General features: G+C 45.1%; 1 protein-coding gene and 1 long non-coding RNA gene across 4 annotated transcripts in view; one reads left to right on the forward strand and one right to left on the reverse strand.

The window, feature by feature from the left end:
- The window catches only part of NTRK3 (neurotrophic receptor tyrosine kinase 3), a 391080-nt gene that overhangs the window by 89640 nt on the left and 289433 nt on the right, over window positions 1-12007 (reverse strand). The gene's annotated exons all lie outside the window — the stretch shown is intronic.
- LOC309655590 overlaps window positions 2646-12007 on the forward strand; it is a 65210-nt gene continuing 55848 nt past the window's right edge. Inside the window, exon 1 of the long non-coding RNA XR_014260902.1 lies at window positions 2646-3159. This is a non-coding gene — a long non-coding RNA (uncharacterized lncRNA). The remainder of the gene's footprint in view (window positions 3160-12007) is intronic.

Below are 12007 nucleotides of genomic sequence, written 5' to 3' on the forward strand. Positions count from 1 at the left end.
AATTATTAAGCCAGGGCAGTTCCCAGCAGGAGGGCAATCACAGCTCTGAGTTAATATAAAGCTTAAGGCCGCAGTCATCTGAGCATAGATTCCACCAGTAAACACAAGAATGTCAGAGTTACTGAAAACCAGAACCTCAGGTTTTCCATCTCCCCTGAAATCCCATCTTCTCCTTAACCTGAGTCCCTGCACCCAAGTGAGGGCTTGATCACAACATTAACTCATTAAACCACTGACACAGACAAAATAAAGGGCCATTTCATCAACTGGGAAGTCCGGAACTGCATTGCAGTTAGGTGGGTTCTGTGAACCTCTCCAAGGGTAACGGCTAGGAGGAGGCCAGGCATGGAAGCTCACTGCATCTCTGGGACCCAGGGTGGGCATCCTTGTACGGGCCAGCATTTCCTGCCACAGCTGCCAGGCTGAACCCTCAGCAGGGTGGGAGACTGAAGACGAAGGGGTTTGCCTACTGCATTTCCCACATGGCACCCTACTAGGCAGCCACGAAGTTTGGCTACGAAGCACCCACAATCAAATGTGCATAGACATTGAGTTCAGCCAACACTCCCAGTAGCGGAAATAGGCGGTATTTTGCGTCCTTTATGAATGTAAGTTCATCAAGATCTGGGTCTCCTTCCCAAACAAGACTGACCCAGGACCTCCTTCCAGGGGAACCATAGAAAAAACTTTCCCAGTGTAAACTGACTCATTCTCAGTGACTTTGTTCAATATTTCGCTAATGAAACAAAAAGAAATTCCCTCAGTTCCCTCTCTTCAATTCTACTTATCTCACTTTTATTTTTCCCTCTTGTCTTAGATGAATTGATAGTTCTTTTTTTTCCAAGGATAACCTCTCCACCCAAGCTTTCATCTTCAGTCTTTTCCATCTACTTTTCAGATATTGTCCCATCTAGTATTGACCTCTGCTCGATATTATAAATTCTCTCCTTCCCACTGACTTCTCACCTACAGAATAAGGTTTCCCCATTCCTAATAAAAAGCATTCCTTGACCCTACTTCCCCTGGAAATTTCTCCCTTGCCCCGCTTCGTCACCCGATTCATTGATAGGGAGTTTACCTACTCGTGCAGGCTACCAAGCTTCAGCTCCTTATTTATTTCTCAAGCCTTTAAACTCTTCCTTTTACCATTTCACCCCCTGACCTGTCACAAAGTCATGGTGATCTCCTGATACCCAAATCCAACAGCTTTTTCTTCGTCTGCATTCAACAAAGATGAATCCCAAGTCCTTCAGGGTCTGACCAAAGCTCACCTAAGCTCTCTCATCAATAGCTATCTTGCCCATGACTAGGGGCACTCACTTATCTTGTCAGACATAGATATGATCAGGATTCTGGAATTCCAGGAAGCAGAGAACACACAGAAACTTACCATAATATTGTGTATTACTTCACTGTGCATGGCCATCTCAGTGACCAGAGCTGAATTCTCTTTGCAACCCTGATGCATAGCCCTGTGCTTTGAATTAAGTTTAGATACTCATTCAATCCTGGAATATCATTAAGAGAATGTGTGCCACTGAGGCAGAAAAATCCTCAGTGAGTCATATGGGTGAACTTCCAGGGAAACTGGAAATACTCCTTCCTGGGAGATCTTTCAAAGGAAAGGAGCATTTAATTAATGCCTTAGTTAACAACTTTTGAAAATGAACAGCTATTTATCAAGCACACACGGTGCTGAGCACGGTGGCATTAGCAGTTTTGCAGATCGGCGCACCAGCTGCAGCAGGACCTGGGGAAGGGGAGGGGGGAGTTAGGCAGGCAGGAAGCAAGCCAGATCTGAGGCAGCTGCAGTGGCAGGGCCGATTCCTGGGTACGCACTGTGCTCTCTGCTTCCTGGGCTGGGGTAGGTCCTGCCGAGGGCATGACTGAATGAAATAAGCAAGAAATGGACACTAGTATGTTAGTGAGGGCACCAGGCCCCCTTTGGCCTGGGCATCAGTGGCTGCTCCAATCGCCTACAACTGCTTCTTTGCAATCCCATTGCAGGGAGGGGAAAGACGGTCTCTCAGAGGTCCTTCCCATGCTGTACTTCCTTGATTCCCAGCTAGTCTGGCTTCCAGGGGAATGCCAGAGAGCCTCATATGGTGGGGCACACATGCCTGAGTGGGTTTCCAGGGCTGGCATCCACGGCCCCTCCCTCAGCCTGGCAGAGAGGAAGGACTAGCGCCCAGGGATCCTGGAATACACATGGCATCTTGGCAGCCGCCTCTAACAGATGACCCACGAACAGCTTGCCTGGGCTGTAGGTAGTGACACAAACCTAATTGCACTCATTGGTCTCCATTTCAGTGCTCCTCCCAGGCCCAGTTTTTCTTTCCCTTCCCTGTTACCACCCGATCTCAATCCTTAATATCACCCCCTTATGCTTGTCTGTGCCCCCATATGTTTGGGTTCTTTCTGGACCATCTGCTGTGCTGTCCATGTACCTTTCCTTTCCCCAGGACCTCCTCTCCAGCAGGTAAGAGCCCAGGAACTCAGAAGAGGGGAGGGTCCGTTTCTCCTCCTGGTCAGCCTCTGTCCCATGCCCACCCCAGAAGGACACTAAGGGCCCTTTTAGGAAAAGAGGAGGGGACTCACTGGAACTCCAGCATGCTCTTTGCTGTCACCACTGAGACCTACCACAGAGAAAACACGGCTATCGCTTGGTGTCCAAAGCTGCAGATTTAGATAATCTCATGATCAGTCTCTCCACCGCTTCATCTTTCCTGTTGCTATTTCCTTGAATCCGCTCCAGCTGGTTGACTTCTCTCCAGTTTGGGCCCCTCTTTTTTGGCTGGAAATGTCTTGCTCTGAATCGTCTGTGGCCTTTCTTGCAGCCAGCTTCAATCTCTACTGCTGTGCCCCACTCAGTATGTTCCCAGGTGGCCACCTGCTTAAAGGCCAGGGCAGGAGGTCAGGGTACATGGGGGCTGCCTCCCAACACTCACCCTGACCTTGAGAAAGTCAAGCTGCCACGCTTGGTCAGCCATCTGTACGACATATGAGATTAGAGGCTTCACTCAGAATCCCATTAACATTTCTGGACTGTGCAGCTCAGAATCCCCAAACCTAAAATGTGGTAAGACTCTGGCCAGAAGAGCCCTTTGGAGAACAATATTATGGGAATATTGGCAGTGCTTTGAAGTCACCTGGGCAAAGGTAAGGACCCCTACACTCACCAACTTCGTATCCTGGGCTCTGAAGACATCATGTTCCAGAAGGAGATGGCTTCCCTAAGTTAGCTCTCTGTTACAAGAGGACAGCTGTCTTAAGGAGAGCCCACTGGCTACACTTGGGGATTCTTGGGGAGTCCCTAAATACCCAGGGGTGTCTGCAGTGGGCCACAAGGCAGGGATGCAGGGACACACAGCGCCTCTGGTGGGCGCTGCCGCTCAGCCATCCCCCTCATTCAGCTTAGCTACCAAAAGTATGGAAATGCGTGCTGTTATTCATAAGAATAGAAAAATAAAACAAAATAAGCCAAGGTTCCAAACAGTAAAATAAAGATGGTATATCCACACAGTGGAACATTATCCAGCCATTAAAAATCATGCTGCAACTCTGTGTTTATTGAGGCTGTGGAGAATCTCATTCTCATATATTATTACTGAGGGTACACATTGGTATGACCTCATATGGGTTATAGGTACAAAATAGGTACACCAAATAGCCTGTGGGGATTATTTGGCCCTGTATTAATGTTGTATTTAGGTTCAACCACATTTATTTAGGCTTATTATATTTTTGATCAATCTATTGAAGTTACTTGTAAGAGCAAAATATTATAAAGAAATTAAATGAATTTGGATACACCAAGGCGATGGAATAGTATATATCTCTAAAAAAAAAAAACAATGAGCAATTTCTCTCAGAGCTCCAAAAAGCCTGAAGGGGGAATACTATAAAGCACAGGATACTATGTGTGATATAGTTTTACATGTGCAAAATGGAGGAAAAACAAGAGCATATATTAATATTTGTTTATAGATAATTTGTTTAGATATAATTCATAAGGACACACAATAACAGTGGTTACCTGCGTGGTGATGGTGGTGGTGGTACAATGAACCTGCAGATGAGGGACAGGTGTAGGAAGAATTCATGTATATATGTAACATACATATAATATATATTATATATATATAATAACTGAGGTAAACAATACCTCAATAAAGTTTGTATATAAAATCTTTATTTTACATCAACATATTACATATATTTATTACATATATCATACATATAAACTTTTTTTACATATATATTTACATATAAATAAATAAACTTTATTGAGGTATTATTTACCTACCATAAAACTCACCCATTTTAATGTACAATTCAATGATTTTTAGTAAATCTACCAGTGGCACAACCATCACCATAATCCAGTTTTAGTGCATTTTCATCACCCCAATACGATCTCTTGGGTCCATTTACAGGTAATCCCCATTCCCAACCCCAAACCTAGGCAACCACTAATCTACTTCTTGTCTACATAGATTTGCCTCTTCTGGACATTTCATAGAAGTGGCATCGTGCAAAACAGGATCTTTCGTGTCCTGCTTCTTTCACTACTTAGCATATTGTTTTTGATGTTCATTCAGGTAGCATATATCAGTACTCCATTCCTTTCTATTGTTGAGTAGTATTCCATTGTTTGTGTATCCCATATTTTGTTTATCATCAGTTGATACACATTTGGGTTGTTTCTACTTTTTGGCTATTTTGAAAAATGCTGCTATGAACATTCATGCACAAGTTGTGTGTGTGTGTGTGTGTGTGTGTGTGTTTGAACCATGTGAATAGATTATCTATAAAAAGTCTTTAATATTGCAAAAGATTAGTTAAATGGCACATGAAACAATCTTATAAAAAAGGAAGTAGCAAAGCAATGAGTGTGTGTGTGCACATGCACATAGAATGATTTGATTCTGTTTAATAATTAAATAAGAACATAAAAAAGATTTGAAAGGCAGAAAGCTAAAATGTTAACAGTGTTGTCTCTGGGTGATGGGACTGTGGATAATTTATGTGTTTGTGTGCTTTTCTGTATTTCAACAAATTGTCTACTGTGAATATAAATTACTTTTGTAATCAGAAACAAACCACAATGCTATTAGAAGAAAAAACCCATCATACCCATTCAATTTCTCCAAGGTCTTTACCTCTCTGTTGCAGAAAGATACCCTCCCAATAGTCCCCACACAGGGGAGGGGAGAGTGCATCCTATCTCTCTCTCTCTCTCTCTCTCTGTTTAATGCTGGTCACAGCATCCGGAAAACAGCAGATCCCCAATAAATACAAATCAATTTTGGAGACCTCAAGATCAGTCTCCATGGCAACCTGACAAGGGCATGACACTATATGAGCACCGCCCCAGCGTGGAGATGGTCCAGCACAAAGAACACCTGACTTGAACAGCCCGAGGCTGCCAATGGACCATAGTATTTATCTATGTGGCAATGGGATCAGGCTTCCCAGACTCAAAGAGGCAGACATCTCTCTAAATGATGGAACATTGAAAGTATGAACTGATCATCCTGATTGTGGGTTCCCTGAACTGCCATTTCTATTTATACAGCTGCAAACAGATGTCATGATTCAATATTTTCCAGAACTACATTTAAGAACTAAGTGTCCTTCCTCTATGTTTACCTCATTCACAATTTCATCATATTGCTTCATAATTACTCATTTGTCTGCACCAGGCCTGTCCCTTACATTTGTAGGACCTGGGACAATAGAATAATTAGAAGCTCACATCTCACCTGTTCAAAAATTCAGAAGTCATAAATCAAGCTAACACGCTCTTAAATAAGGTACATCCTATCTTCCTACTCTATTGAATATATTTTCAGAATGACCTGAAGAACCAGGTACAAATTTAGACATCTCAGGCTCCTTGGAGCTGGGAGTTGGGACATGCGGTGCCAGAGAGCTGGCCCCCGGCTTGCTCCCCTTTTCCATTGCACAGCCAAAGAAGTGCCAGGCGCCCCAGACTGAACCACCCCCTCACGCCCTCACTCACACTCCCCTCTGCCCCCAAACAGCAGCCTCTTGGCCAACTCTTGGGCTTTACAGGGCACACACCTGCAGTGCAGCCCACCCTTAGGAGAAAAGACCAACGGACAGGCCTGTACGTGCCCTGAAAGTGGGCTAAGGACCATTTTGGTATGGAATTCTGGTTTAGGCAACTGCAACTTTATCTAGAAGGGGCGTGGGACAGGGGTTGTGGATGCCATGGCCCTCGGACTCCTGGCAGCTGAAGGAGGGCCCTGAAAAGTATGAAAACCCTCTTGCCCAAGATTAAGGGATACCGATCTGTATTCCCACTAGACTGGATTTCTTGACCTTGGCACTACTGACATTTTGGGTCAGGTAATTCATTGTTATAGGGGCTGTCAGTTATGGGAGCTATACCCTTATTTGTGATAATCAAACTCCCTGGGAGACAAGTCACCCCTTCCCCCAGTAAGAACCAATGCAATAGACTGTGAAGCTCTGGAGGGCAGGAAATACAACTGCTTCACTTAGTGGCAGAGTTCATGGTATAGAGTAGATGCCCAATAACTGTTTGAAGGATGAATCAATGAACCAACATCAACTCATGACCTCAGAGGCATTCTTGAAAGACCCTATTTTCCTGGTGAGGATTGTGAAATACTGGGGACAAAGGACTCCTCAGAACAAGCTGAGAGCTGTTCTTGATCCCCCAGATATAAATGATAAATCTGGGTTATAAAGGTAAAAACGTTAGGAAGCATAAACACGGTGTCGTGCGCCCAGGACCCCAAGGATTGGACCACTCCCTCTGTCTGACGTATGTATAGAGTTGACCCGAGGAGGCTCCTTAAGACCTTATGCATTTCATGGTCCAATCTTTCTCCACCAAAGCTGCCCAGGTTAGGTGAATGAGGGAGGGGCCAGGGTCTCTAAACTTAAATAGACCCTCTTAAGGGACTCCTAAGGGACTCCTAAGGGAGACACTCCTAAGGGACTCCTAAGGGAGACACTCCTAAGGGACTCCTAAGGGACTCCTAAGGGAGACACTCCTAAGGGACTCCTAAGGGAGACACTCCTAAGGGACTCCTAAGGGAGACACTCCTAAGGGACTCCTAAGGGACCTGTTTCTGGTAGAACACTGCTAAGCCCTACATGTCCCTTAGACAAATCCAAATGCGATGCACAATGAGGGCTATGACGCACATGATGAGACTTCTGACCTGCAAGGTGCTGATTGCAAAAGCTCTTCATCCCCCTGACGTTCACTCTCCCTGTCCTCACCATTGGGATTTTGCAAACCCTGTTCATGCTGAGTCTCTTCAATTGGCCAATAATATTTACTGCTGCATCAAGCCCACTTTCCTTCTCCAGAACAAGCACGCACCCAACCTCCCAGTTTTCTTTATAGTAGATGAATTCCTTCTTGTACGGTTCCCACATTGCTAGCAGCCGAGCATACATGGTTATATCCAGTTGGGTTTGGGTTGGCACTTTAGGGGCAGTGGTGATGTTTGCATGAAGAAATGAAGTTCTGATGGAGTCCGACACTTGGAGCAAAGTGCGTAACTGGTACCATTCACTGGTACCAAGGGAACCTAGACTTGATTTCAGAATCTGCTCATGCCTCAGTTTTCCCTAGAGTGGCAGGTCTCAAAATGTGGTCCAAATAGCCCTGGTGGCCCTGAGACCCTCTCAGGAGATCCACATGTCAAAACTATTTTCCTAGGAATACTAAGATGGTCTGTCCTTTTGTTCACTCTCATTCTCTCACAGGTATATGAGGAGTTTTTCCAGTGACTTCCTGACATGTGATGGCATCATTGCTCTGACGGCTAAATAAAATGTGTGTGTGTGTGTGTGTGTGTGCGTGCGCGCTTGTGTTTTCTAATGTTTCTCAGTTTTAATTTAAATTACAGTAATTAAACTCTTCAAGGTCCTTGTAATTTTTGAGTGTAAAGGGGTTCCAAGACCAGAAAGTTTGAGAACCACTGTCCTAGAGCAAGAATGCTAGTCATACTTCTACAGCATTGAAAGTAGGGAGTGGGGAAAAAAATATTTGGAAGACCTTTCTGTGAGGTAGAGTAAGTTACCGAATATAAAAATAAGTACACTTTCAGAGTTTTATAACAGGAGTGTCACTGTGACATTTTAACTGCAAAATGTTCTCTAGGTTCTTCGAAGTGGAAAAAAAACAAGTCTAGAAAAAAAGCAAAAGTATTAATATTTTCAGTAAAAGCAATACATCTTAAACACAATATTGCTTGTTTGGAGGTTTACCGATGATCTGATTTGCACCTGGACCAGCCTCAACTCAAACACCCCCAACCCGTCCAAAGATTGGCTCTATTTGTTGGCATCCCTGAGAGCATCAATTACACTCGCAATTTTAAATTTAACTGCAATTTTGAGATTATCAGTGGCTTTCAGTTACCCATGCTATAGAATCAGGATGTATTATCAACCAGAAGTATTTCTGTTAATATCTAAACAATATCACTGAGGAAGATAAACAGATGAAAGACCCCATTCCCTCTAGCTTTAACACCAATCCTTCCATCACATCTGATTTTCCCTTTTAAAATTTCTTTAATTCCTTTTCCCCCTTCACGTAACATAGATGCTCTTTTCTTGCCACCCTCACCCAAGTGCCTAGGTGTTCTGACCACATGGCATCATTCATACGCCCAGCATGCCTAGAAGAGGCGTATGACAATTGGCTCCATTTTTTAGATGGAACGACTGACACATGAAATCCACCTTCCCAGATCAACATGGCCAACTGATGGCCAGGCCACCAAATGCTACCCAAGATGCTACCCACCCGTACTGGAGCGGGGGTCCCCAGATCCTTGTTTGAAGAGGCACAAGCTGGAAGCTGATGGGGGCATTTCTAGAAACTGCCTCTCCCCGACTCACATAAGCAAAAGCCATGAATTTTCTTAATTAAAAGAACAATAATAGTAATCATAATAACAGATAAGGAGAGGTCAAGAGCATGTCACCAACAAGAAAAGCTTTACCATTTCAAGGCTGGGGCAGATGGATCGTGAACTACCATCTCAAGCCCAGCCACTTATCTACATCCAGCTTCCATCTTCTGTGCTATAAATAATTCAGAGTTTTCTTTTTTCCTAAATATCACAAAACCAAGTCGGAATTTTTATGTGAAGGATTCTGCTGTGTCCCTCTCTCCCTCCTCCTCTCCCTCCCTAGCCAGCCCAGGCAACTCCCAGGAGAACGACCCCTCAAGCTTTAACATTTATTCTTTGACATTTCAGACTGTTTGTTAGGCAGAGCTGCCTTCTTGAGATCAAAGTTGGAAAATCTTGCCAAGAACTCCCGCTTGGCCCTGTCCGACTGTGACAGCGAGGGTCTATTAACCTCCAAGCATCTGCTTCCTTCCTCTTCGGGAGAAATCCACCAACCCTCACCCAGAAGGGCAGCCATCCTCTCCCTCTTCCACCCTCCCCAGCACTCCAGGAGGGGGCAGAGTTCACCCTTCCCACGTGATACACTAAGACACTCAGCAGAGAGAGACAGACCCCAGAACCAAAAGATGTCCCCCACTAGGAGACAACAGTGACTCATGGGGACATGGTATTTGGGACACCTGTCTGGGTAGGATCTTTTACCTGAGGAACAGCAAGCTCAGAGACAAATATGGAACAAGGAAAGGTAACTTACCCAAGTCATTTTGCTGGCGGTAGTGCTGAGACTGATGCCAGCTCTTCACTGCCGTGCGCTACTGCTAGATGATGTCACCTCCACCCTCCTGGGAGGGTGACCAGGTTTAGGGCTTAAGTCTTAAACTCTTACGTGAAGTGACTTACCATTTTCTTCTGAGGCATCGCAGTGAAGGGTTCCTGCACTTCACAAGAGCACCTACCCACCAGCTGCCAGAATCATTTCTTCCTCCATACAAAGCTGAGGGCCAAACTGGGGGACCGAGCCTAAAGCTGGGCAAAGGTGTCGGGGTGTGGTGGTTCACCTTTTTTCTTCCTCTATTTTTTTTTTTTTTTTTTGTGGTGGTTCATCTTGATGTAAGAGGTCAGTGGTTGACTAACCCATCTTGCTTGGTTCTTCAAAAAGCTTCTGCCCACACCCTGACCCAGTGTTACCTAGAGTGTATGCATGAGTCTATTTAGAGTGAAGAATGTTTTATGTTCAATTAGATTGGGAAAGAGGTAGGATAAAAAGGGTTATTTAAAGGAGGACTTCTCAGAGCCTTTAGTACCCTAACATGCATGGTAAACCTACAAGAGGTTGGCTATACCATACAATGCTCTCCAAAGTTATTTGATGGGCTCTTAGCATCTTATGAAACTAGAGGGAAACATTTCCACAGCCAGGGAAAAGGAGAGTACTTGATCCTTACAACATGATTTATTTAATAACAAGTTGGGCATTCAAATGAAGACAGGACCCCACTGCAGAAACTGAAGCTTTCCCAGAAAACTGATCAATCCATGTAGGGCAGTAGTTGGTCAAGTGGCTGACCCACAAAATTACTAAGATGGCCAAAGATACCATCCTGAAAATGCACAGTGGTGTCATTCTGGTCTTTTTAATGAACAGATTGTCCATTTGGTATCAAAGGTACTATGCAGCAATTGCCTGTTATAATACCGGGAAATGTCAAGTTGACAGCCATAAAGATTGAACGATTCCATGAGTCATTCACACATGAACTCAGAATTTCAGTTCTCGCAGGAAGGACATTCTCAGAATATATTCTTTATTCATGGTGCCTCTTCTACCCACCCTCCCCCTCAGAGTCAAGTTCTCACTGGCCAGCTCTGCATCTGGCTCCCTCTGAAGCAAAAGGCTTTGGTCCAGAGCTGTGGCTCTAAGATGGGAGCGACAAGAGATATCCTGGCTGTGCCCTCTCAGCCAGCGTGAGTTTTCAGAGACCTAACGCTCATGACAAAAATTGCTTTGAGATTTCCTCTCAGGTTCTCTGTCACGTGAGTCTTTTTCTCAGAATTAACAGCAAGAGAAGGCTGACACGTTGGTGTATACATAATACGTGGGCTGGACTTAGCATCTAGCCTGCATTCCGGAATTTTCCTTCTCCCTAAGATTGCTTGTAGGAGGGCCCTGGGAGAGGTGCCTACATTGGTTGGCCCATGGGACACAGACTTTAGGACATGTCCTTCTTGACTGTGGCAGCAGGAGGGCAGATCTTGGAGACAGTTTGTCTGGCCAGTGCTGAGAGGGTTGGCAGTGAGACAGCATTTGTAGGTCCAGGGGTCTCCTGTGTTATGGAATCTAAACGCTCTCAGCTCCAAACTCAAGGACATTCCATGTCTCCCTGCTCCCAACACCCTCGAGAACGTGGCTGTGAGCAGTAAATATCTCCCTAGGCCTGTCCAGCTACTAAGAACCATGGCACAGACTGTAGACAGATGTCATTCCAAGAGCACCCGGGACCGCTTCCCCCCAGCCCCACACCTTCTCTTCCCCTGAGAAGTCCATCTGGGAGTCAGGATCACATGACCTTTGGCCAAAGGCTGTTGCAAACGTTGCAACGTAATGGACATTGCACTGCAATTTTAAAACATTATCACGAGGACCAAACCAGACCAAAGCTGGTGTGCGCTTCAGAGTAAAAAAGTAGGTGGCATTTCAGAGCTCTATAAAAGAAGTATCACCAGGCCATATTTGACAGCAGTGAAGTCACTTTACAGGGCTTAGGTCCTTGCCCTTCTCACTGCAGAGTAAACGTAGGGACAAGAGAGGGAAGCCTTGTCCCTTGTCTTTTGAAGGGAAATAGGCCGGTTGCTCCACTGAGGTCCCCAAAGGCCGAACCAGGCTTCATTTTGCTGCCATGGTAACAGCACACGGGAGGTAGAAACGGGGAGGGGGAAAGAGAGCTCCACAGACAAGCTGGGTGTCACTGTCAGCCACCAAGGCCTCCGCCATTACTCACCCAAGTCAGGCTTGGTGGGGTTTTTCCGAACTGACATGACACTCTGTTCCTCACACTTGGATGGAGCCACAAGTCGGA

Source organism: Balaenoptera physalus (genome assembly GCF_965194825.1).
Source record: "Balaenoptera physalus genome assembly, chromosome: 2".
In the NCBI taxonomy this organism is placed as follows: Eukaryota; Metazoa; Chordata; class Mammalia; order Artiodactyla; family Balaenopteridae; genus Balaenoptera; species Balaenoptera physalus.